Source organism: Schistocerca americana, chromosome 8 (genome assembly GCF_021461395.2).
Source record: "Schistocerca americana isolate TAMUIC-IGC-003095 chromosome 8, iqSchAmer2.1, whole genome shotgun sequence".
NCBI classification, from domain to species: Eukaryota; Metazoa; Arthropoda; class Insecta; order Orthoptera; family Acrididae; genus Schistocerca; species Schistocerca americana.
The window spans coordinates 180,278,699-180,305,867 of NC_060126.1; the positions used below are offsets into that span (position 1 = coordinate 180,278,699).

Here is a 27,169-nt window from a genome sequence, read left to right on the forward strand (position 1 = left end):
TGAACTCAATTTACCGTCAACCCTAACTGCTGCCTGACTATGCATGTAAAGACCTTTAATTGCTTACAAAAGTTTCCTCCTATTCCATAATCATGTAGAACAGACAATAACTTCCTCCTAGGAACCCGGTCATATGCCTTTTCTAGATCTATAAAGCATAGATACAATTCCCTGTTCCACTCATAACACTTCTCCATTATTTGCCGTAAGCTAAAGATCTGGTCCTGACAACCTCTAAGAGGCCAAAACCCACACTGATTTTCATCCAATTGGTCCTCAACTAATACTCGCACTTTCCTTACAACAATACTTGAGAAGATTTTACCCACATCGCTGATTAAAGAGATAGCTCTGTAGTTGTTACAATCTTTTCTGTTTCCATGTTTAAAGATTGGTGTGATTACTGCTTTTGTCCAGTCTGATGGAACCTGTCCCGACTCCCAGGCCATTTCAATTATCCTGTGTAGCCATTTAAGACCTGACATTCCACTGTATTTGATGAGTTCCGACTTAATTTCGTCCACCCCAGCTATTTCCATCGTCATTTCTATCCCATTCTACCTCGAAATCTGAAACATTACTGATCGAATTTTCACCTACATTGAGCAATTCTTCAAAATATTCCCTCCATCTGCCCAAGGCATCCACAGGATTCACCATCAGTTTTCCTGACCTGTCCAAAATACTTGTAATTTCCTTCTTACCTCCATTTCGAAGACTGCTAATTACACTCCAGAATGGTTTTCCAGCAGCTTGACCCATAGTCTCCAACCTGTTTCCAAAGTCTTCCCAAGATTACTTCTTGGATGCTGCAATTATCTGTTTGGCTTTGTTTCTTTCTTCAACATAACTTTCTCTGTCTACCTGAGTTCTAGTATGTAGCCATTTTTGATACGCCTGCTTTTCCCTTTTACAGGCTGCCTTGACTGTGTCATTCCACCAAGCTGTTTGCTTCATCCTACCTTTACACACTACTGTTCCAAGACATTCTATAGCCACTTCTAGTACTGTGTCCCTGTACCTTGTCCAATCCTTTTCCAATGACTGTAATTGACTACATTCAACTAACTGGTACCTTTCTGAGATCGCTGTTATGTACTTGTGCCCGATTTCCTTATCCTGAAGTTTCTCCACTGTTATCCTCCTACATATGGACCTGACCTACTGCACTTTCGGCCTCACAATCCCAATTTCACTGCAGATTAAATAATGATACACGTGTGTCCCTCACAGCCTTCCTGAATTCCTGATCTGTTATTATATAATAGATGACAGATCTGGTTCCCTTGCCTTCCCAAGTATACCGGTGAATGTTCTTATGTTTAAGGAATGAGTTTGTGATTACTAAGCCCATACTGGCACAGAAATCCAAGAGTTGTTTCCCGTTCCTGTTGGCCTCCATATCCTCTCCAAATTTACCCATAACCTTTTCATACCCTTCTGATCGATTTCCAATCCTGGCATTTTATAAGAAAAGCATACAGTAATGTTTACTCAACTAAAATATTGTTTAGGACACAAAGAAATTAAAGACGCTGATTGCGAACGGGCATTGGTGAAAGTCAATGGGGAAAGATGAAAATTTGTAACCTATCAGGTTTCAAACTCAGGTCTCCTGATGACTAGGCAGTAGCGTTGTTTACTGCGACATCCGAACACGTCGGTAATCGCAAATGCACCTACTACCCTAGCACGCCTCCAATCAGACCCAATTCCCAATTTGCACCAACACCACTAATGTACTGCACTTTGCCCGTTATCCTCATAAGTCGTGGTATTTCTCCAAATCCCGTAAAAGGTGAAGCCTGTTGTGCATCTTCATCTGCTCCTGAATGTTGGAGGAATCGGAAATGATCAACCACATGATGATTCGGAAGCTAATGGAAACCACTGCGTTAAAGACATATGGTAAAGTGTATCAACATGGTATGCGTCGTGTAATTGAAAAAGCATATTGATGAACTGTCTACTGATAAAAGTTTCTGGTCCACTCCCCCGTTTTAGACCACAGTAGGGGGCTTCACAGGAGGAGGTGGCATGAGGAAAACATTCGTCCCATGAATAAGATATTTCACGGTAGGTTGAAATCTCTCCGAGCCCAGCAGTTTGCATCATGGCTGGTTGTTCGCTCTACTAGCGGCAGAAGTGGTGGGCGTCAATGGGACGGTGAACACAATGCCACGACGAGGTTAGCTGTGGCACTGCGGGAAGGCAAAATCGTTGCTGGCATACGGGAGTGACAACTTGAAGTCCGAGCTAGCGCCGTGTCACGGCCGGCAGACGACGAGGCCTCGATGCGGCATTAGGGAGCCGGAAGAAGATGTTTCGCATTGGGGTGACTGGTTCTATGCAGTTGCCACAGTGGATGCAATTCGATAAAGATGGGGGCGTCTAACGGCAGTTGGGATCCACCGGAAAAAGCGAACACAAGGCAGCGGGGTTGCAAATGAAAAACACTGGGTGTGACTTTTGTTAACGTGAGACATCGTTTGGATGTAACAGCAGATGGCGCTTGCCCCCGTATGTTCACAGTATACAGAACCTGGTATCCAAGAAGGGTTTGTTGTAGAATGATATGTGTCACGACAGTCGGAAGGTTGTGTATAAGAGTGACTTGCACCATTCTGTTGGGCTATCTTTGAGTTTCTGGCGGCATTAGTCAGTTGCTACGAGTGTGAACTGATAAAGCAGTGGGACCGCTATTGGGGCTGTAGTTTCAGTGGCTGTACCTCATATAATGCACTATGTTTTGATGCAACATGGTGAAGCCATGTGGGGCATAAAAACTGTAAAGCAGTGATATGACTTAGGAATAGTATTTGAGTGCTAAGCTTTTAATCATTCAAGTTGCCTTTGTATGTGGCTTGACAGTTTCTCATGTTTGATGATTTTATCTTTGTAGGTTGTGTATTGTTTCCGTGTTGTCTGTCCATATGTGTTGAAGGTGTTAGACGTAGTTGGATGTCCCTGTCCCACCCTATTGACTACTGCGATTTGCTCTGTTTTATACTGAATTACGCTTTAGTAAAGGAATCTCAGTGGGAAAAAGTTTATACTGCATGATATTTATATTTTAGCTTAAGATTTTCTGTTTGTCCGTACATTTTTATCCCCTTCAGCCTTTATTATTACTGTGGGACGAGAGCTTATTTTCCTAAGTTCTTCTGTTATTAAAACAGCTCCTAAATCAATCAAAATTGAGCTAAAATTTCTGGATTGTTCACTTTGTATGCATTCTGTGGTTCATAGTATTTTTAAAACTGAATAACAGTCCACTCCCATGGATAAACTGTGCCACAGGTTGAATATTCAACGTTATGGTAACATTCTACGTGTCAGAGTGTGGACTGCAGAAGTTTTAATATTGTAGGGAAGTTAGAAATCTGAAAAGGAAAAAGTAAAAGCACATAATAGATGTATACACTGATAAGCCAGACGAATATGATCAGTAGCCTGCTATTGATACAAACCAGTCCAGCCGAAAGCAGCGTCACCTGGCCAGGAATGACTCCTAACCAGATACACGCATGTTGCGCGTAGTATCAGTGAGCGTGCTGTCCGGGTGTAGAAGGAAAAGGGGCGCGATCAATCTGAGTTTGAGATTGTGATGGCCCGGGTTCTCGGCACGAGCGTATCGGAGATTGCACGACATGTCAGGCGTTGGAGGATTGCTGTGGTGAGTGTCTTCAACACGTGGGGAAACCAAGGTGAAACCACGTCCAGACATAGTGAAGTTGGGCGGCCACCCATCATTACAGACGTCGGAGATAGTAGGCTTGGCAGATTGATAAAACGGGATTGGCGGCGAACTGTGACGAAACTGACACCAGACTTAAATGTTGAGGACAGTACAGCTATCTGAACGCGCAGTGCACCGAACACTGCCAACAACAGGCCTCCGCAGCCGACGATCGATGCATATGCCAATGTTAACTCCACGACTTCGGCACCTACTACTGAAATGGGCTCGTTACCACCGACACTGGATGTTGGCGCAGTGATAGAGCGTTGAATGATCTGGTGCATCCCAATACCTCCTCCATTCTGCCGATAGAAGGGCACGAATCAGTACTGAGGGTCGAAGACAGCGACTCCATTATTCTCTGGGGAGCATTCATGTGGGCATCCACCGGTCCAGTGGAGCTCGTACAAGGCACCACGACGGCCAAGAGGTATCTTACACTGATTGCAGATCACGTAAAGTCCTTGAAGGCCAGCCTGTTTCCCGACAGTAATGGCATTTTTCAACAAGATAATGCACCATGTCACGAGGCTAAGAGTTTGATGGATTGGTTCGAGGCAAACAGTGGCGAGTTTCAGTTGATGTGCTGGCCCCCCAACTCACCAGATCTGAAACTGATGGAACACACCTGGGATGTCATTGAATGTGACGTCGGAGCTCATCGACCCCTCCACGGAATTTACGGAAATTAGGTGATTTGTGTGTGCATATGTGGTGCCAATTCTTCCAGTGATCCACCAAGGCCTCAAGGCTTCCATCCCACGACCCTTCATCGCTGTTATCCGTGCCGAAGGCGGACGTACCGGCGGTTAGTTAGGTGGTCATAATGTTCTGGCTGATCAGTGTAGATGGTCAGTGAAGTGAAATGTAAAGAAGATGGGAATTTCTAGTTACACGAATATAGGCTAAAAATCAGCAGCACCACAAAATTGTATAACGAGAGGAGGATTGTTTATGAATAAGAAGGAAATGCAGAGAATGATGTACTATGAACAGTCCAGTGATATGGTTATCTCATCAGCAAACCACGCGGCAACAATAATTCAGTTACAGATGCCAGTGTCACTAAATACGATAAGGAGATAGATAAAGAGAACAGTATATCGGAAAGGTAACTCAGTATCTAATCAGAGATCATAGTCTAATAATTATGGCAAGACTGGAACGCGGTAGTTGGGGAAGTAAGGAAAGACAGATTTACCGCAGAATACTGGTTTGGTAGGAGGAATGAGAGTGGAGACAGACTAACTACGTTGTGCAATAAGTTTAAGCTAATAAAAGCGAAAATATCGAAAAATCACAAGTGCATGATGTATACTTGGTAATGGAGTTACGGCACAGAATTATTCCCGTTGAATTAGGTTCATGTCATACACAAACCGCAAATAAATAATGGATAGTAAAGCACAATCGGGTGCAGAAATTGATTCATATCACAAATTGGTAATGATGAAGATTAGACTGAAGGTTGGGGTTATGGTTCGGAAGGCACAGTATGAACAGAAGTCAGATACTAAAGTACTGCACCGATATATAAAGCTTCTAAAGTCGTAGATACTGCGACAATGATTTCCATTAGGCAGTTCACTTGAGGAGTAATGTATGCCTCTAAAAAGGTCTAATCACGGAGGCTGGACAGACAAAAGTAGGGAGAAGGAAGGAAATTATGAAGAAATCTTGTGAAACAAATGACATACTTCAACTGAGTAACGATGTAGGGAAGTACAAAAATGTCTAGGCAAAAACAGAAATAAGCCAGTATGAGTCACTTTGAAATGAAGTAAATAGGCGGCGCAGGAACGCCAAGGAAAAATGGATACAAAAAACACTTGAAGTAATCGAAATAGAATCGATACAGCTTATGGAAAAGACGAAACATCCTTTGGAGAAATTAAAAGATACGAACCTCAGCATTTTGTGTGCAATGGTAATTCCACTATAAAACAAGGAACAGGGAGTCGTTACACGGAAAAGCTACACCGGAGGCCTCTATGAGAATGAGGACACAACTGATTACGTGACAGAGGAATCAGTGGGAAGACTTGCTATCAAATAAGGCAGAAGGGATGGACAATATTCCTCTTTAATTTCTCAGATCACTGAAGAAATGGCAAATAACGATTGCCCCAGTTAGTACGTAGAATCCGGGAGACTAGAAACATACTAACAGACCTTCGTAAAAATGTCATCCACATCATCCCACAGATACCAAAGGCAGATAAATACGAGAACTACTGCACACTCAGATTAACAGCTCAAGCATCGCCTGACAGCAGTACGCAAAGGAATGAAAAAGAGAACGTGGGTAGTTGTAAATGAACGTTCAGTTTCACTTTCGGAAAGGCAAAGGCAACAGACAGACACGTCTGACTTTCCTGTTGCTAATGGTCGTAACACTTAAGAAGTAAAATCAAGACACATTCTTATGATTTGTCAACCTAGAAAAAACATTCGATAACGTAAAATGGTGCAAGGTCTCATTATAAAGTAGAGGTACGACATAGGGCAAGAAAGAATAACAAGACTGACTGACTAAGAGCGAATTTATCGGATTAAAAAGGATGTGTGGCAGGGATGCGGACGTTGCCCTTACTGTTCAATCTACAGTCGAGGAAGCTATGACAGAGGTAAAAGAAAGTTTCATAAGCGGGACTACAAAACGGTGTGTAACAATATCACTGACAAGATGCGCTGATGACAGTGCTATCCTTAGTGAATGTCAAGAATTACAGGACGTGGTGAATTTAATGAACAGTTCAGTGAGTACAGAACACGGACTCAAAGCAAATCAATGGAAAATGAAAGTAGCGAGTAGTAGCAGAAGTGAGATTAATGAGAAACTTAGTATCAAAATAGGTTACCATGAAGTAAACGAAGTAAAGGGATTCAGTTACCTTGGAAGCAAAGTAATATATGACTGACGCAGAAAATATATCCTATTTTGTAGATCCACATTGTATTGTATTGAACCGTGGACATAGAAAACCAGGAAATATGGTAATCGAAGTATTTGAGGTACGGTACAGAGGGGTATTGAAAATTAGGTAGACTGATTTTCCCATATAAACAGTGAAGGAAGTAACAGTTGGAAAACACTGACAAGATGAAAGGACTGTATGATACAACATGCCCGCATCTCGTGGTCGTGCGGTAGCGTTCTCGCTTCCCACGCCCGGGTTCCCGGGTTCGTTTCCCGTCGGGGGCAGGGATTTTCTCTACCTCGTGATGGCTGGGTTTTGTGTGCTGTCCTTAGGTTAGTTAGGTTTAAGTAGTTCTAAGTTCTAGGGGACTGATGACCATAGATGTTAAGTCTTATAGTGCTCAGAGCCATTTTTTTTATACAACATGTGTTAAGACACAGGGAATAATTTATACTGCAAGAGAGGGAGTTGTAGTGGGTAAAAACTATAGGCAGAGAATGATATACATGCAAAAGATAATTGAGGATGTCGTGTGCAAATGCTACTCTGAGATGAAAAGGTTAGCTTGAGAGGGGAGTTCGTTGCGGGCATACAGCGGTACATAGACTTTAACGTTTTCAATAGGCTACAGAAAACGGAAACTGTACATAGGCTGACTAGACTTGTGTAATTTACTCCAACCAGTCGAAGTTTCACCTCTTTTAAATGATTCAAGTCGTTGAGTGCAGCTACTGCCAGCTGATGGATTAAATGCCAGTCAACCAGAATCCTTATTTCAACATTTATGTCGAGCAAGCTTGACCCTTTGCTCTTCATGTTGACGATGCAGTGGAGAGTACCAAATGTTCAAATGTGTGTGATTTGCGTAGGGACCAAACTACTGAGGTCATCGGTCCCTAGACTTACACACAACTTAAATATGCTAAGAACAACGCACACACCCATGCCGGAGGGAGGACTCGAACCTCCGGTGGGAGGGGCCGCGACATCCGTGACATGGTGCCCCAAACCGCGCTGCCACTCGGCACGGCTGGAGACAATCACCTTCCACTAATACTACAACCGTATGCACGGGGCCGCATGCATTCATGATTTGACGAACACCCAGAAAGCCTGTTGCGCATCGACTATCCCGCTGAATCAAACAATTTTCAAGTTGTGCAACTCTCTCGAACTGGAGACGTAGCGGTGGATACCCCCGCAATGTAGTCCATGTACAGGATGTAATCATCAGTGAGTGGCTTCACATAGCTACGGCGTATCTGAAGAAATTTCTGGACTCGACCACGCCAATTTGAGACCACTGTAGAGGCTAGAAGCGATTTGCTCGGCAGACAACCTGCCGTCACGAAAACTGTTTGGAATCAAACGACGTCTACAAGAATACTTCATAACCAGTTCAAAAATTCGTGGAGTACCTAATAGTTAAGTCCTGTGAGACAAGTATCATCATGATCCGCAGGCATGAGAAATACAGATGCAGCAAGACTCAAGATTTCGTAAGGAAATGCAGCATTTGACTGTTTCCAATATAACAATACACACAGGTGGATCTAAAATGGGAACAATGCTATAGGGGCATGACTAAATATAAACAGAGATGCTAGCCAAGCGTGCAGATTGCGCTTTTGTATCTGACGACGAATGGCACCTCAGCTATGTTCTCAATAGGTCGCAAGTGCCAGTCGAGGTCAGAACATTGTCCTGTGAAATTTGAAGTACATTATGCTGGAGCTAAGCGAAATCGAACGCCGGTGTTTTTTTGTGCTTTTGTAATCAAGGGAGCAGAAGTGCTTGAAGTTTCAAGATACACCGTATGGAAGATTTACATCGGATACAGGGAAACCGGAAAAACATCATCCACTAAGTGACAACGCGACCGTGACAGGCTGTCATTTGAGACGATTTGGACAAAAAATAACACGACGACAACTGCAAAAGTGACTGCAGAACAGAACGCCACACTCGTGAACCCTTTATGCTCTAAAACAACACCAAGAGAGCTCCATACCTAAGGAGCTGCAGGCCGAGCTGGAATTACAAAATCATTCACCAGTGATACGAATGCCGGTAAAAGGAATACGTGGCGCCAAAGACATTAAACCTGAGCTGTGGAGCAATGGAGGAAACTCATTTGGTCAGATGTGTCCAAATTCTGACAGCTTTTGCGTCTCAAGAGTGAACATCGTGGGGTCGGTGATGATGCAGACAATAACGCTGTGATGTTCAAGGGGCCCCATCGTTTCCCTGAAAGGGTAATCATTAAGTGCGATCATGAATGCATTCAGTGCTGTACTGTTATCAGTCTAGCGGCAAACTCAAATTCGAACCCTCATAGGCTACATTGTGAGTTCCTACACATAGATGCGAGAAGAATAACAAACACAATAGATTTCAACAAGTAATGTCTGCACCCACTTCCCGTAGCACAACTGGAGGCATCGTGCATAGCTCTTATCTTGTAAAGATATCTCGTAGCCGTGGTTCCGGTTAGTTTCTTCTCTGCTTCACACAGTCATGGACGAGTATTGAGTAAACAGAGCATAACAAAGTGGCATCAGGTAAAAAATTCAGTGATGTTAAAAATGAAATTGCGGAATACTGGAGTAAAACTTGATTTTTTGATTGTTTTCGATAGAATCATAAAGTCAAGAAAATGATCTCAAGAGCCAATCTACTATCAACACTCATACAAAAGTTTCCAGTTACTTGTTATTTCAAAGGAACCGCAAAAAATTAGAACAAAATGGTTCACACGATCTCAAAATTCCCAAAGAGATCATACATAAATGTTTTCCGAAGTAGCTATTAGCACTTCGATCCGTTTTTACATGAAATGGCACACCGCTCACTAAAGGACGTGTCTCCTTCCTAGAGACCGAACGTGGACTCCTAGTGAGCTATCTCAAAGGTTTGGCGTCGCCTGTCCAAGGTGTGCCTGCGACTGGTCCGCAGTTTTCACCAATGACTCTCAAAAGTAACTACAATTTTACCTAGTTTTTACGCGTGAGTTGAAACTCAGTGAAATTATTAACGACTGACAGTGCAATTAATGTCTGAAGCATGGCTCATATATTCACCTTTAACACTGGAAGGACTATGTGCGTCATTTTTGACCCACATACATTTTAACGCAATTTAGTACCAGTAACACCGGTATTCAGATACGTAAATAGTTTTTGGGCGTGCCTCGACGTTATTCACGAGGTGTTAGAGTATATTATGATACTCTGGGCCAAAAAGAACGTGAAATACGAAGTATTCGGAGGTCGAATGATACTTTATAATAGAGCAGCTTTCGGTTTTCTATGGACTGGCGATATGCAGACCTACGGAGTACGGAGTGACACTGGGAAGCTACAGAATAACATATTATACAGTGGGGAATCCCATCGTCCCCTATTACACTGCTGTCTGGGCACTTCTCTTACTCGACAGCAGATGTCAGGCAAGTTGCCCTTACGGAACGTCACGACTGAGAGCTTCTTCACCACTGTGAAACAAGAAGATGAGCTGAAACAAAAAAGGAGTCTCATTGGCGCTCTCCGGAGATCACTCAGGGAGGTCCTTCCTGCAGCATGTAGTTTAGACGACACATTGTATCCAACACACAAGTCAGACGACAATTTTCTCACAACATCCCAAAAGAAAAAGTGAGTAAGCATCTAAAAATGACTAGATAAACAGTGTCTCCTGCCAAGTAGGGAGCCAGGGAGGTATTCCGCCTGATTTCATGCAGCCCATACAACGCAAGTGTCGTGCATTTCCTTTTTGGTGAAAATTCTCGGTGGCACACTGCAGAGGAAATGAGTATGCTCCAGCAGCGTTTTCGATGGGAAGTATTTAATCATCTACCACACAGCCCTGAGTTGGCTCCGTCTGATATTCGTCTCTGTTCACACTAACCGCTGGCTATCAAGAAATCGTTTTGGCACAGACAAAAAGCTGCAGATCAGCGTAGAGAATTGGCAGAAGGCACAGGCGGCTGCCTTCTATGACGAGGCTATTGGAAAATTCATAAAATCGAAGACACATATCTCAGTCGGAGCGGCGACTGTGTAGATAAGTAGGTGCAAGTTGCAGCTAACTGTTGCAAATAAAAACTTTTTAATTTTCACTATGGTTTCCGTTTCGGACGGATTGGACCAAAAATTCCGATTCGTATTTTCAGGTTCAGAGCCCTACTTATACATCAATACCTATTTTAAAAGGATGTTGTCAAGCTGACAACAGTTAAGGACTTTTTTTTGTATTGGGCATAAAGTATAAGCCCACGGTAGTACGCGTTATGGAAAATGCAGTGGTACCGCTAAAGAACTCTCGTCGTCCTGATTGAGAGTCAACACATTAATCACTGCGCTGTCTCGGTAAGTCGTAAGTTTTGTTTTGACTTAAGGAAATACTCAATAGCAGCCTTTTCGCAGATCACGTCGATCTGACGACCTCGTTGGCAAGAAAACCGATTATCGGTTGATCGAAAGAAAGTATGGTTAAGTGCACGTGTTAGCACTGTTCATTCCATCATTTTCAACTGGTAATACCGAGAAAAAATTTCTAAATAAATTTCTCTGAAGCAACGTAGTCGCCTCAAATTTATCAGATCTCACCTTTCCCGGAAATACCAATTTCATTAGTGGAGATGCTTCAGAAGAATGTGTATCATACGGATTAAAATATCATTATTTTAGGTGCAGTGAATTATTTGCAATATCGACCACCCACCGGAAGTTATGAGTGTATATCTCCACTTACTGAGCTGTATATATACGGGCAGTCGTCTTGCAGCTGAAATACTGTGCTAGACATTAGAGTACATATTAACAATGGAGGCAATCCGTACGTCCCTCTTACAATTCCAACACCTCATTTCCCTTAGCTCAATGACTTCACTGCACTAAAGTTATGCGATTCTTTGCACTTCTCACAAAAGATTATCTCGAGGTGGAACAGAGTGAGATGACGCAACCCTAAACCAATGGACTCGCATTTTGGATGGTGGCTGCTTCATTCCCTGTATGGCCACAAATAGGTAACCTGTGGATGCTGAGCATGGGTCTTTTAGACCCGACAACTTGACATTTTATCAATAAAATGTCTTAAACGTCTTTTATTTTGGTAGAACTTCTGTACAATTCTTGGAATTACAACCGACGTTATTTGGAAAAAATGTTAATCCTGCAAGCCAAATTAATTATTCTATTTAGCCAATTTTGTAATCCTACACGTGTGATGTGTAAAAGGGCCTTTTCAACCCGTTAGCAAACGAGCTGTCTTTCCACTGCTGACTGCAGTCTTTATTGGGAAGTCTGAAATACTGCAAAGGCAAGAACGGAGTACTCATTTCAAGGTATGTTTATCGCTTAATGCCAAAATTCAGATGAACGTAGGTTTAGTTTCATAAACATAATAATTAGGTAGGATACATTCCCTCCCATGAACCATGGACCTTGCCGCTCGTGTGGGGGCCTGCGTGCCTCAGCGATGCAGATAGCCGTACCGTAGGTGTAACCACAACGAAGGGGTATCTTTTGAGAGGCCAGACAAACGTGTGGTTCCTGAAGAGGGGCAGGAGCCTTTTCAGTAGTTGCAGGGGCAACAGTCTGGATGATTGACTGATCTGGACTTGTAACACTAACCAAAACGGCCTTGCTGTGCTGGTACTGTGAACGGCTCAAAGCAAGGGGAAACTACAGCCGTAATTTTTCCCGAGGGCATGCAGATTTACTGTATGGTTAAATGATGATGGCGTCCTCTTGGGTAAAATATTCCGGAGGTAAAATAACCCCCCATTCGGGTCTCCGGACGGGGACTACTAAAGAGGTCGTCGTTATCAGGCGAAAGATAACTGGCGTTCTACGGATCGGAGCGTGGAATGTCAGATCCCTTAACCGGGCAGGTAGATTAGAAAATTTAAAAAGTGAAATGGATAGGTTAAAGTTAGATACAGTGGGAATTAGTGAAGTTCAGTGGCAGGAGGAACAAGACGTCTGGTCAGGTGAATGAAGGTTATAAATAAAAAATCAAATAGGGGTAATGCAGGAGTAGGTTTAATAGTGAGTAGGGAAATAGGAGTGCGGGTAAGCTACTAAAAACAGCATAGTGAACGCATTATTGTGGCCAAGATAGTGGTGGTTCGTTCTCGGGATCGATACCATCACCGCTGAAGGGAGAGCGGCTGGAAGTGTAATGAATGTGCGCATATCCACGTCGCTGTCTATTAGTCGCGGATTACCCCCAGAAGATCTGGCGCCCCTGCCCTGTGTCCAAGTTTTCCGCTATCTTGGGTTCACTTTTATGTCGTCAACGCGCCGTACAGCGGCACTCAGCATGCTGATCAGTTACAACTCCCAACACCGCCTCGTTCCTTTGCAGCTTGTTGTCTACCTGAATGCCTATGTATCATCAAAAATGTTTCATACCGCGCAGATACCACCGCTGCCGATTACGATAGGACGTTGTATTCAAGCGGCATTCAGGCAATTTCTGACGGCTGGGTCCACCCTCAAAGTACGCTGTGACACACACTCGCCCCGTGCAGGAGGGCCTGGTCTTGCAAATGTCCGCTATCGTGCGGCGACACTGTACATGGTCACGGTGCACAAACAACAGCGCAGTGTCGAGGCCTTCATTAGGCACTATGTACTTGCCATTCTTGTGGCAATGCTCCTTTCCCCGCCGGTCCCGGACGGCAGCATCAGGCCTGCGTTTGCACACATCGTGGCCTTCATTATGGCACTAAGTTATGCTCGCTCAGAACTCCTGCGAGCGCATCTGCCGCGGACGAAGAATTTATACGTCCTTTTATTGCGTCGTGTCGCCTGTAACGTTGCAGATCGTGTTCCGCAAGTTCCCATTGCCACGGGGTGGACTGTGACTTGGCGGCAAGTTCATCACAGCTTCTTTCCGACACATATCTGATCTAATTGGATTTATGCGACCGGTGGGAAGTATCCAGCTAATCAGCGGCTCCGTACCATAGGACTGCCGGACTCTCCAGTCTGTGCTGTCTGTCGTAATGTCGACGATGATCATCATCGATTCAACTGTGTAGCCGTTGTTGATGTCTGATTGTTGGGTCGACAAATGATCGCGAGCATTCTACGCGTGCCGCCGCATGTATTTGACCCCGAGGTCTTCCTTTACCCAGAGGTGGAATATTTTCCTGCAATAAAGTGTCGGGTGGTTCTTTGGATAAAGGGCTGGAATTTATGTATACGGAGATGCTCCTCACTCGCGCCCTGATTTTTGGCAATACTTGCAGGCTGCACATGCAGCAGTTCCGCGCAGTTCCAGATATCGCGCTTCTTTAACGAGTTACCTTAACAGCGTTTCCACCACGGCTCTACTAAGTTGTCATGTTCCCAAAGTGGAGGGTTCCCGCCCGATTCGGATTGAAACATGACGTGCCTACACCTTGTACTCGGCCGCCTGCCACCCTGTATCACCTTGCGTGGCATTTACAGGGTTTCAGATGGGTGGACTAGCTTTAATTTGTTTTCCTCTGTATGTATGTGCAGAAAAAATTAAGTAAATAAAAAAGTAAAATTGGTATGAACAGCATGAGGGTGCAGCACGCCCAGACGTCAGGATTCGACTGCTCCCCACCTCGTCTCCTCCAACCTGTAACTGACTGTGGCCCTAACGAACCGAAAATACAGAAATAAGTAAATAAAAATTTCAAAAAAAGAAAAAGATAATTAAAAAAAGATATTTTCCTAATAGCAATCACTGAGAACCTATAAAATAAGAATAAAAAAAAAAGGTTAGCGTCCGCAAAAAGAAAGTGTACCGTCAGAGAGTTAGCTGCCCCCTGTCAAAATAAACGAGGGGTGGGTTGCGTCTTTGAGTAGCGTCTTTGATTACTAATCAATACGTCCTCACTCCCGGGCTCGAAACCCGTCACAGCCTAAATTTTGATTGGCGGCGAAGACTTCCGGCATAAGAAGTCACCCTCCATTCTGCCAAAGGCCTTGTCAAATAGACCGGAGGAGCAGACAGAGTTCAGGACTCTCTCTTGTCCCTGGAGTGGAAAACTGCCGCTAAAGGCGGAAGACTCAACATTTATCTGCGGTGTTGCTGACAGAAGGCAATGGAAGCCACGTATAACGAGTATTTGCAGGACATGTGGCCTGTAACTGACAACGTGTCATGATGATCTCTCCATTGGCAGAAGATTCCCGAATACTCCCCCATTCGGATCTTCTGGATGGGGTTGCCAAGACGAGGTCACCACGAGAAAACATTAAATAAACTTGTACGAGTGGGGGAGGGGGACGTCAGAAGTTTCAACTTTGAAGGGAAGTTAGAAATCTGAAAAAAGGAATCCAAAGGATCAATCTAGATGTAGCTGGGTCAGTGAAGTGAAATGGAACGAAGACAAGGATTTTTGGTCAGATGATAGAGCAGCAGAAAATAGAATAACGGGAGTAGGATTACTTATAAATAAGAAGGTACAGCAGAATGTGTTTTAGTGTGAACAGTTCAGTGGTACCTGTATTCTTGTCAAAACCTACAGCAAACCAACATCGGCCGGCCGTTGGTGGCCGAGCGGTTCTAGCGCTACAGTCTGGAACCGCGCGACCGCTACGGTCGCAGGTTCGAATCCTGCCTCGGGCATGGATGTGTGTGTTGTCCTTAGGTTAATTAGGTTTAAGTAGTTCTAAGTTCTAGGGGACTTATGACCTCAGCAGTTGAGTCCCATAGTGCTCAGAGCCATTTGAACCAAACCAACATCGACGACGATAGTTCAGGTGTGCATGCCGACGGCGGAAGCCGGAGATGAAGAGATAGAGAAAATATATGTCGACATTGAGACGGTAATACAGTACACAAAGTTAGAAGAAAATATAACAGTCATGGGGGACTAGAACGCAGTCGTAGAGGATGGAGTAGAATAAAAGGTTGCAGTAGAATATTGGCTTGGGACAAGGAATAAGGAAGACTAATTGAGTTCTGTACCAAATTTCAGATAGTAATAGCGAATACTTGGTTCAGGAATAGCAAGAGGAGGAGGCATATTTGGAAGCGCCCCGGGAACTATCTGAAGATTTCAATTAGACTATATCAAAGTCAGACAGAGATTCCGAAATCAGATATTGAATTTTAAAGCAGACATAGACTCAGATCACATTTTAGTATCGATCGAGTGCGGTGAAGTTCACGAGATTAGTAAGGAAGAATCAATACGCAAAGAAGTGGGATACATAAGTCTTACGGAATGACGAGATATGCTTGAAGTTCTCTAAGGCTATAGACACAGTAAAAAACGAATAGCTCAGTAGGCAGTACAGATTAAGAGGAATGAACAACTCTAAAATGGGCAATCACAGAAGCTGGAAAGGAAAACGTAGGTACAAAGAAGGTAACTGCAAGGAAGCCATGACCGTGAGCCCTGCTCGGATAACCAAATGGTAAGACGATCGCTCGCAATAAACGGGAAATCCGACTTCAAGTCCCGGTCCAGCACAAATTTCCACTGTCGTCAATCCATTCTACAGCTGATGGTAGTCATTATTCGCAGTTCCGAAGTTATCTGATGTGTTCCATAAGAATTTCTAAAATCATTGGAAGAAGTGGCAAAATAACGACTATTCTCCTTGGTGTGTATAATGTATGAGTCTGGCGACATACCACCTGGCTTTCGCAAAGATATCATCTACACAATGCCGATGACTTCAAGAGCTGACAAGCGCAAGAATTATCGCACAATCAACTGAACAGCTCATGCATCCAAGTTGTTGACAAGAACAACATAAGAAGAACGGAAAAGAAAATTGAGGACGTGTTAGATGACGATCAGTTTGGTTTTAACAAAGTTAAAGGCACCAGGGAGGCAATTATGACGTTGTGGTTGATAATGGAAGCAACACTAAAAATTCAAAACATGTTCTTAGGATTTGCCGCCATGGAAAAAGTGTCTGACTATGTACAATGGTGCATGAGGTTCGAAATTCTAACAAAAATATGGGTAAGATGTACGGAGAGTAGGGAGAGACGGGTGTTATACAATATGTACAAGAACCAAGAGGGAATAATAAGAGCGTACGGCTAAGAACTAAATGTTCTCATTAAAAAGGGCGTATGACAAGGAATTTGGCCTTTCCACCCTAGTGTACAATCTTTACATCGAAGAAGCAATGATGGAAATCAAAAGAAAGGTTCAGAAGTGGAATTAAAATTCTAGGTCAAATAATATTAATGAACGATTCGCTGACGGAACTGCTGACCTGAGTGCAAGTGAAGAAGAATTACGTGACGTGCTGAATGGAATGATAAAGTATTATGAGTACGGAATATGGACTGAGATTAAATCGATGAAAGACGAAAGTAATCATAAGTAGCAAAAATGAGAACAGCGAGAAACTTTACATCAGGATTGATAGTCACGAAGTTTAAGGATTTCTGCCATCCTGACACCAATATAAGCGAACAAATAGGCCTTATTTGAGGAAGAAATTTCTGAGAAAGTACATTAGGAGAACACCATTGTACGATAGTGAAACGTGGACTGAGGTAAAACCGGAACAGAAGAGATTCGAAGCATTTTCAGTGTGGTGCTTCAGATGAATACTGAAAATTAAGTGGTGTGGTAAGGTAAGAAATGAGGATGTTCTGCGCAGAATCGGAGAGGAAGGTAATGTGTGGAAAACAGTGACAAGACGAAGGGACAGAGTTATAGGAATGACTTCCATTGGACCGGAGGCAGCATTAGAAGGCAGAAACTGTAGAGGAAGTTAGAGACTGGTATACATCCAACAAATAATTGAGGACTTAGGTTACAAGTGGTACTCTGAGATGGTGAGGAAGGCATAGGAGAGGAATTCGTGGTGCGAGGCATCAAACCAATCAGGAGGCTAATGACCCCCCCCTCCCCCCCACAAATAAAAAATGTTCAACAACACTACGAGTATGGCTATCACTCTAAAAATCAGAAAAAATTGTAGTGCAGATTGTACATCGCCTATTATTATGAACACTACTGTTCATCACAAAATTTCGCACCTGACAAGATAAAACACAGTGATCCAAAATTGTGCAAGTGAATAAAATGTTATATGCAAAGAACAGAGAGAAATTATTTATGAAGAGAGTTACTATTAATGGTTAACTCTTGTGGTGTGGCGATCTGGTGTGGAGAAAGAGGTATTGAATCTCAGGAGAAATAAATCGCAGTATATAATACTGTATTTAATATTATAGTAGAGAGAAGGTAACTGTAGCGTAATAAACGCTTTTTTGCTCTTTTTATGTCACTAGTCCTTTCCAAATTCGATAATTTATTTAATACCAACAGTCTGCATTTATTTTAAGTTAGGGCTTGTAAATTCTCGTCACGAATTTGTACGAATCCAAACACTTATTCATCCAAGAGTTACGTTTCCCATGGTTTACCTATATTCCAAAAGGCAAATGCTACAATGGTTAATTTGATAAGGACACGGCGGCTTTTTCTCCATCCTCCATTGATTGGAGTGTGCTCCGTCTCAAACGACTCCACCGCCCATTCGAGATTCCAGTTGTCTGTTAAAAGGTCACATTCAGTTTATAACTAAGCATTATTCAGTAGCTCACAATTTTTTTTGCAAATAGCTCTGAGCATTATGGTACTTAACATCTGAGGTCAACGGTCCCCTAGAACATAGAACTACTTAAACCTAACTAACCTAAGGACATCACACACATCAATGCCCGAAGCAGGATTCGAACCTGCTACCGTAGCGGTCGCGCGGTTCCAGACTAAAGCGCCGAGAACCGCTCGGCAACAACGCCGGCATTTTTTTGCAGATACCTTAAAAAGATCTCTCTGTATCCATCCTCTTTGAGAGGCTGTGGAGCGTTGTTACTTCTGCAAGCTTCTGAGACCTTTGCGTCAATCAGTATGTTGTTAAGGGTGCATACTTGTGGCAAGCTTCGGAGAGAGGGGTCTTGTTCGAGGAGCTGACTGCGGATGGATGTCAGATATGGCGCGGGATGTTTGCAGTTATTGGTGAGAAAGTTTCAGTTTTAGCTGCTGTTCACTCATTCTAAAGATGTCGCAGTCTATCCAGTCGTGTGACGTTCGGAACCCACGGCATAATTTTGATGAATTTCGTGTGCTGAATTTGCTATGAATCGGGAAGGCGAGCATGTACACACGCATGCAGTGGCAGGATATTTCTGTGTCTCTGTGGATTCGTTGAGCTTGCAGCTTGTTACAAAACCGCATTCTTATCATTCAGTTCCCAACATTATGCAGTGGACTCAGTCACTCTCTCCATCTATTCAGCGTTTCTTTCTTTTTTTTTTTTTTTTCATGGAGCCTTCTTTACATACACTCTAAGGCAATAATAAACGACTTAGTGCGGAGGAATTGTGCAGATTCGTCAGAAATCGATAGAGATATCGACGGAAAATTCTGAATTTTAGATTTTGGTTGCCGATGGATAAGTATGTGACATCGCAACGCAGGTTGACCTCGCAGCTTGCAAGGATATGTCGATACCAGGGCATAAAGTCTTCGCAAATTTCATTCCGTGTACTCAGTTGGACAGGAACTATGCCTCGCAAACTCACGCGGGAAGAATATACGCAGAAGTCAGCATCGGAGAGAGGACACCTAGCTGGGCTTAAAGATGCCCGTTCGAATAAATGGTGAATTGTTCGACATTTGAAAAGGAGTGTGGTTCATGGTGTGGGTTCCTGTAGTCATATCCTAGTTCATGAATCACGGGCAACGTATGAGTGGCCAAGTAAGTGATCCCGACAGTCGGGATATCAGTTACTTTGGAATAAGGCTGGGCATCTCGCACATATTCTGAGGCGTGGTCACCTTTGTGCTCATACGGCAAAGACTACCAAACCCACCAGTTAGTCCCTCAACCGTTGGGGGTAATACCCAATGGGACTCGCGCCAAGTAAGGCTAGCAACCTGCTTCCCTGGTACTTTAAATATGATGCTGGCAACAATCAGAGCAAAATTTCTCGGACCTTTGGAGGTGACGGAGTCCCACCTCTAACTGACAAACCAGGGACTCCTAAGATACGACTTGGCAAACAAATGGTAATGAGATGGGGAGCTGTTAATATCAATGGGGGCTACTCTGGGAAGAAGATAGAGCTGGCAGAGGCTGCAAGTAGGATGGGGCTGGACGTTTTAGCTGTTAGTGACATTCGGGTAAGGGGTGAGAAACAAGAGGAAGTGGGAGAATACAAGGTCTACCTGTCAGGAGTCAAAGCAGGAATAGCACAATGGGGTGTAGGGCTTTATATCAGGAAAGAAATGGAACCCAGCGTAGTTGCAATAAGGTATGTAAACGAACGACTGATGTGGATAGATTTGACAGTGTATAGCAAGAAAATTAGGATTGTGTCAGTATATTCGCATTGTGAAGGGACTGATCAACATAAGATGGATAGTTTTTATGAGGCACTCAGTGATGTAGTTGTTAGAGTAAAGGACAAGGACAGCGTTCTGCTCATGGGTGATTTTAACGCCAGGATTGGAAATCGATCAGAAGGGTATGAAAAGGTTATGGGTAAATTTGGAGAGGATATGGAGGACAACAGGAACGGGAAACAACTCTTGGATTTCTGTGCCAGTATGGGCTTAGTAATCACAAACTCATTTTTTAAACATAAGAACATTCACCGGTATACTTGGGAAGACAGGGGAACCAGATCTGTCATTGACTATATAATAACAGATCAGGAATTCAGGAAGGCTGTGAGGGACACACGTGTATTCAGGGGATTCTTTGATGACACTGATCATTATTTAATCTGCAGTGAAATTGGGATTGTGAGGCCGAAAGTACAGCAGGTCAGGTCCATATGTAGGAGGATAAGAGTGGAGAAACTTCAGGATAAGGAAATCAGGCACAAGTACATAACAACGACCTCAGAAAGGTACCAGTTAGTTGAATGTAGTCAATTACAGTCATTGGAAAAGGAATGGACAAGGTACAGGGACACAGTACTAGAAGTGGCTAAAGAATGTCTTGGAACAGCAGTGTGTAAAGGTAGGATGAAGCAAACAGCTTGGTGGAATGACACAGTCAAGGCAGCCTGTAAAAGGAAAAAGGATAGCAACCCTGGGCACTCCTTCTCCCGGAGACAGGAGAAGAGCGAAGGCCACCACAGGTTGTCGAAGGCGCCACTGATATCCACCATGATGCCAACAACATACTTACTACATACTAGAACTCATGTAGACAGAGAAAGTTATGTTGAAAAAAGAAACAAAGCCAAACAGATAATTGCAGCATCCAAGAAGAAATCTTGGGAAGGCTTCGGAAACAGGTTGGAGACTATGGGTCGAGCTGCTGGAAAACCATTCTGGAGTGTAATAAGCAGTCTTCTAAAGGGAGGTAACAAGGAAATGACATGTATTTTGGACACGTCAGGAAAACTGCTGGTGAATCCTGTCGATGCCTTGGGCAGATGGAGGGAATATTTTGAAGAGTTTGTCAATGTAGGTGAAAATTCGATCAGTAATGTTTCACATTTCGAGGTAGAATGGGATAGGAATGACGATGGAAAGAGCATCACATTTGAGGAAGTGGAGAAAATAGTCAATAGATTGCAGTGTAATAAAGCAGGTGGGGTGGATGAAATTAAGTCGGAATTCATCAAATACAGTGGAATGTCAGGTCTTAAATGGCTACACATGATAATTGAAATGGCCTGGGAGTTGGTACAGGTTCCATCAGACTGGACAAAAGCAGTAATCACACCAATCTTTAAACATGGAAACAGAAAAGACTGTAACAACTACAGAGGTATCTCTCCAATCAGCGTTGTGGGTAAAATCTTCTCAGGTATTGTTGAAAGGAAAGTGCGAGCATTAGTTGAGGACCAATTGGATGAAAATCAGTGTGGGTTTTGCCCTCTTAGAGGTTGTCAGGACCAGATCTTTAGCTTACGGCAAATAATGGAGAAGTGTTATGAGTGGAACAGGGAATTGTATCTATGTTTTATAGATCTAGAAAAGGCATATGACCGGGCTCCTAGGAGGAAGTTATTGTCTGTTCTACGAGATTATGGAATAGGAGGCAAACTTTGCAAGCAATTAAAGGTCTTTACATGGATAGTCAGGCAGCAGTTAGGGTTGACGGTAAATTGAGTTCATGGTTCAGAGTAGTTTCAGGGGTAAGACAAGGCTGCAACTTATCTCCACTGTTGTTCACATTATTTATGGATCATATGTTGAAAACAATAGACTGGCGGGGTGAGATTAAGATATGTGAACACAAAATAAGCAGTCTCGCATATGCGGCTGACTTAGTTGTGATGGCAGATTCGATTGAAAGTTTGCAAAGTAATATTTCAGAGCTATATCTGAAATGTAAGGACTATGGTATGAAGACTAGCATCTCCAAAACGAAAGTAATGTCAGTGGCAAAGAAATATAAACGGATGGAGTGCCAAATAGGAGGAACAAACTTAGAACAGGTGGACGGTTTCAAGTACCTAGGATGCATATTCTCACAGGATGGCAACATAGTGGAAGAACTGGAAGCGAGGTGTAGCAAAGCTAATGCAGTGACCGCTCAGCTACCATCTACTCTCTTCTGCAAGAAGAAAGTCAGTACCAAGACTAAGTTATCTGTGCACCGCTCAATCTTTCGACCAACTTTGGTGTATGGGAGCGAAAGCTGGGTGGATTCAGGTTACATTATCAACAAGGTTGAGGTTACGGATATGAAAGTAGCTAGCATGATTGCAGGTATTAGTAGATGGGAACAATGGCAGGAGGGTGTCCACAATGAGGAAATCAAAGAAAAACTGGGAATGAACTCTATAGATGTAGCAGTCAGGGCGAACAGGCTTAGATGGTGGGGTCATGTTACACGCATGGGAGAAGGAAGGTTACCCATGGGTTTAGCATTAGAGGGCAGGAAGGGTCGGGGCAGACCAAGGAGAAGGTACCTGGATTCGGTTAAGAATGATTTTGAAGTAATAGGTTTTACATCAGAAGAGGCACCAATGTTAGCACTGAATAGGGGAACATGGAGGAATTTTATAAGGGGGCTATGCTCCAGACTGAACGCTGAAAGGCATAATCAGTCTTAAATGATGATGATGATGATGATGTTGAAAAGGACCGATGTCAGCTTTCGACGATGCTGCTAGGAATGGGTGAATCATGGCAGAACAAAGTGCCTGGAAAGAAGCGACACAACGTGAGAACCGCGCAATCGTCAGGGATGCAAATGGTGCTTCGCTGACGGCAAAAAACATTAACAGGCGGGTTACGGAAGGGGGCTGAACACACGCCTCTTGCGCCGTCACCCACTGACTTCTCTGCACCAACAAGACCATTTGCTGTGATGTAGGGCAAATTCAGCCTGGAATCTGAGTGAATGGAGTAGAATCGTCCTGTGAAGAGTCCCCTTTAGAAATGAGCCCCAATAGCCAGCAAAGACGTTTCTGGACGAATCCCGGGAAGTGGTGGTAAATCAACCTGATAGTCGCCCGCCATAAGGTTCAAAAACCACGAGTAATGGTCCGCCGCTCCGATTCATTTCATAGCACCCCTTTCGCTGTCGTCCGTGACACTATTACAGCACAGCGGTAAGCCGACGATATTCTCTGCTTCCCTTTCTGTTGCCCTTCATAGCAAGTCAACCAGGGCACACATATCACCAAATTATCGCTTGTGTTTGTATTTGCCAAACCCTACACTGGCCAGCAAGATCGCTGGATCATTCCCCAAATGAGTTGACAGCATTATGAGTAAGGCCCTTCAATCATCTCGGAATTTTAATGGTGTAAGGCGCCAATTGAACAGAATTTTGCATAATATCCCTCAGGCTGACATCCAACTCTGTTATATGAAATGTATTTGCAGTTACGAATGTGAACAACCATAATTGAATGACAACACGAAAATCTGTGCCCGACCGGTACTCGAACCCGTATTTTCCACCTATCGCATAGGACTACCAGAGCTGGACACACGGCCAGACCTAAACTTCCATATGTAATGAACCGTGTGTCTACAACCTGCACGCATACATGCATTATGAATATTCCTGCAAAGGCGAGTCATTTTACTTGAAAGTCGCTTGTCCGGTGTCGGCGTATAAAATTACGATGCAATAATCTTTTGGACATACATGCATGTGTTGCTTTTGCTGAAGCTTAAGTACGCAGAGTGTGCGTTGATGTGCCCAGAATTACTTAAGGGGCTCCGGAAAGGCTCAAAATCATGAAAAGTTCAATTTTTACTTTTTTGCGTTTTCTGAATCTGCAGACTATTATCTTTTAATAGATATATAATTTATTCAATTACGAAGACTACAACTATTTTTAATTTTTTTTTGAAATGTGTTCTACATAGGCGTGACCCACTGTGGCGCTGTTAAACTGCTGTCAAATGGTGTTATTATTAACGTCCGTGTTCATCAGGTACATTTTAGTGATGTGAGATAAAGTATGTGTTGTGGCTAACCTGTGATGGTTCAATATATATCGCTTGTGTGGTTGTCGATTGTTTCATGTTTATTTACTCTGTCGTTATCTCGAAAATATTCGTAATTAATTCTGTTTCTTGAGTCTCTGTTTTGTTGAAGTATAGTAATGAGTAAAAGTAAAGTTATTAGAAATCCTCTGAAGACTTTTAAGAAAAGGAGAAATGTTGGAAAGCCAAAGGTATGTGTTATTACTGTAAACAATAAAGACGATAACCAAGTGCGTGAACCTAACCTCTCAAGTACACCTGCCCATAGCAGTCAAAGTGGGAAAGAAAATACTTCACAGAAGAAGCTTGGTTCAATGAGTGAAAACTGTGAATGTTTTATGGGCGAATCGGATGTGAATGAAATATTTGATATGTCGGTTCTCAAAGGAATTTTTTCAAACTGTGTAAGATGTATTCATTGTAGTGAAGTTGGTCTGGAACTCTCCATAATAAAGCACGTAGGACTTGCTAGTGAAATACAACTGAAATGTGATAAGTGTTCATACATGACCACCTTTCGGAACAGTGTTGCAGTAACTGCAACTGAAGAAAATGGTAGCAAAATCTACGAACACAACAACGAGCGATGCTTGCTTTAGACAAGGAAAGCCTTCGGGCTGCAGACAGGGCTGTAAAGAGTCTAGAAATACAATCAAGAGTAAACAGGAGGAGGAACAAGAGGAAGCTGGAGGAGGAGTTTGCAGAGGATGAAGATAATCCATCCTATGGACCTGGAATGCACTAAAAAGTTAATCCAATATTTGTCGCTCGATTCCCAAAACTTTTATTTTCTCATACCAATTACATGTTTTCTAAGGATCTTCCAAACATATTTGTTTCCAACTTTCAGTAAATGTTACACAGTACCTTCTGCATAATTTAACACAGCCTTTTTCCAAAAAACTGTATATTTTTGAATATATAAATGAAAAATTGCAAAAAAATGTTGTGAATTTTCATTACAATTGAAAAAAAATCATCTTTAATAACTGAACTATAATTTTGTAAAATCCCTTTGTTTAGTTGTAGCCCATATTCCAATAAATAATCTGTAAAAAGTTCAACTTCCTACCTCAAGTACTTTGTGAGGAAAGGTGTAATTTATAAGCGTTATTTTAACATTGCAAGTATAGGGCGTTCCGTAGCCCCTTAATAGGTGACGCATTTTCAAATCTTTCGAACGACACCTTCATCAAATAATTCTGAGATGTATTGCTAGCAGTTGTTTACTTTTCATATTTGACCAAGAAGGTACTTGATCCCCACTGGACACTGGTGGCTTATAAGTTAGTCACCATTATATGCAATTATTTCGTAGGATCTTACAAGTGATCTTCGTATTCATTAATGTTCCATTACAAACAAACCTGTTGTACAAACATCCGCAACTGAGCATTATACAGGTGGTAGAAAATACTGCTTCAGTTGTAAATTTGTTTTATTATTACGACCGGTTTTGGGTTCTCATAAGCCCATCCTCAGGTGTCGCAACTGCGCTGTGGTCCCCAATTTCAAAAATGGTTCAAATGGCTCTGAGCACTATGGGACTTAACTTCTCAGGTCATCAGTCCCCTAGAACTTAGAACTACTTAAACCTAACTAACCTAAGGACATCACCCACATCCATGCCCGAGGCACGATTCGAACCTGCGACCGTAGCTGTCGCGCGGTTCCAGACTGTAGCGCCTACAACCGCTCGGCCACCCCGGTCGGCGGGCCGCAAGTGTCGCGGTGGACGTCCATCTCGGCGCTCGGGGGCCACAGCACAGTTGCGACACCTGTGGATGGGCTTATGAGAGCCCGAAATCAATCGTGATAGTAAAACAAATTTACAGCTGAAGCGATATTTTCTACCTCTAGTATGATGTTCCATTGTCCATACTATGACCGAGCGAGGTGGCGCAGTGGTTAGACACTGGACTCTCATTCGGGAGGACGACGGTTCAATCCCGCGTCCGGCCATCCTCATTTAGGTTTTCCGTGATTTCCCTAAATCGCTCCAGGCAAATGCCGGGATGGTTCCTTTCAAAGGGCACGGCCGACTTCCTTCCCCATCCTTCCCTAATCCGATGAGACCGATGACCTCGCTGTCTGGTCTCCTTCCCCGAAACAACCAACCAACCAATCCATACTATGCCAGTCTTTCATTAAATTGCAGGATTAACGTAAGTACGATTTGCTCTTTTAATTTCATTTTCAGATAGCGTTAAAAAACTGATTAGTTGGGTCATGAATTTTAAAACAAGGCATAGTCTCACTAAATGAAGGAAAAGTGGTTCTGCTTGTACTAGTAGTTCAATTGATAAACAGACTAACCAGTTAAGAATATTAAACATTAATCTTCCCTGTTCTTCCGAAATGAGATATGAATGGAGCACACAATTCAGCCTCCTATTAATGTTAACGACATCTACATATATCGTCCGCAGCTCGTGGTGTAGTGGCTAGCGTTGGTGCTTCTGAATCACAGGGTCCCGGGTTCGATTCCCGGTCCATTCTGGGAGTTTCCCCGCTCTGGGACTAGGTCCTCGTGTTGTCTGCATCATTTCATCATCATTCTTGAAAGTGGCGAGTCTGGACTCTGTAGAAGTTGGATCTTCGTACGGGCGCTGATAACCGCGCAGTTGAGCGCCCCGCAAAGCAAATATCATCTACATATATCAAAGTTCCATAATATTGTTCTTGTATTAAATATATTGGCGACACAAATAACACTTCGAATTCTGTAGTGAATGTAGCAGATACGTTATTTGTGAAACGTCTACGATGCTGCACGAAACTGGTTACAAGCTCTAAACTATTTATTTAATTACATGATGCTGTTGGCTATCAACAATAATGCTGACTCCAAGAGACCTGTTAAGACACACACTATGGTGCCGCAAGTCCTAATGGTTCAAATGGCTCTGAGCACTATGGGACTTAACATCTGAGGTCATCAGTCCCCTAGAACTTAGAACTACTTAAACCTAACTATCCTACGGACATCACACACATCCATGCCCGAGGCAGGATTAGAATCTGCGACCGTAGCAGTCGCGCGGTTCCGGACTCAAACATCTAGAA

At 43.1% G+C, this 27,169-nt stretch overlaps 1 protein-coding gene across 1 annotated transcript in view; it reads left to right on the forward strand.

The window, feature by feature from the left end:
* Positions 1-27,169, forward strand: part of LOC124545655 — a 173,093-nt gene that overhangs the window by 46,794 nt on the left and 99,130 nt on the right. The window lies entirely within an intron of this gene.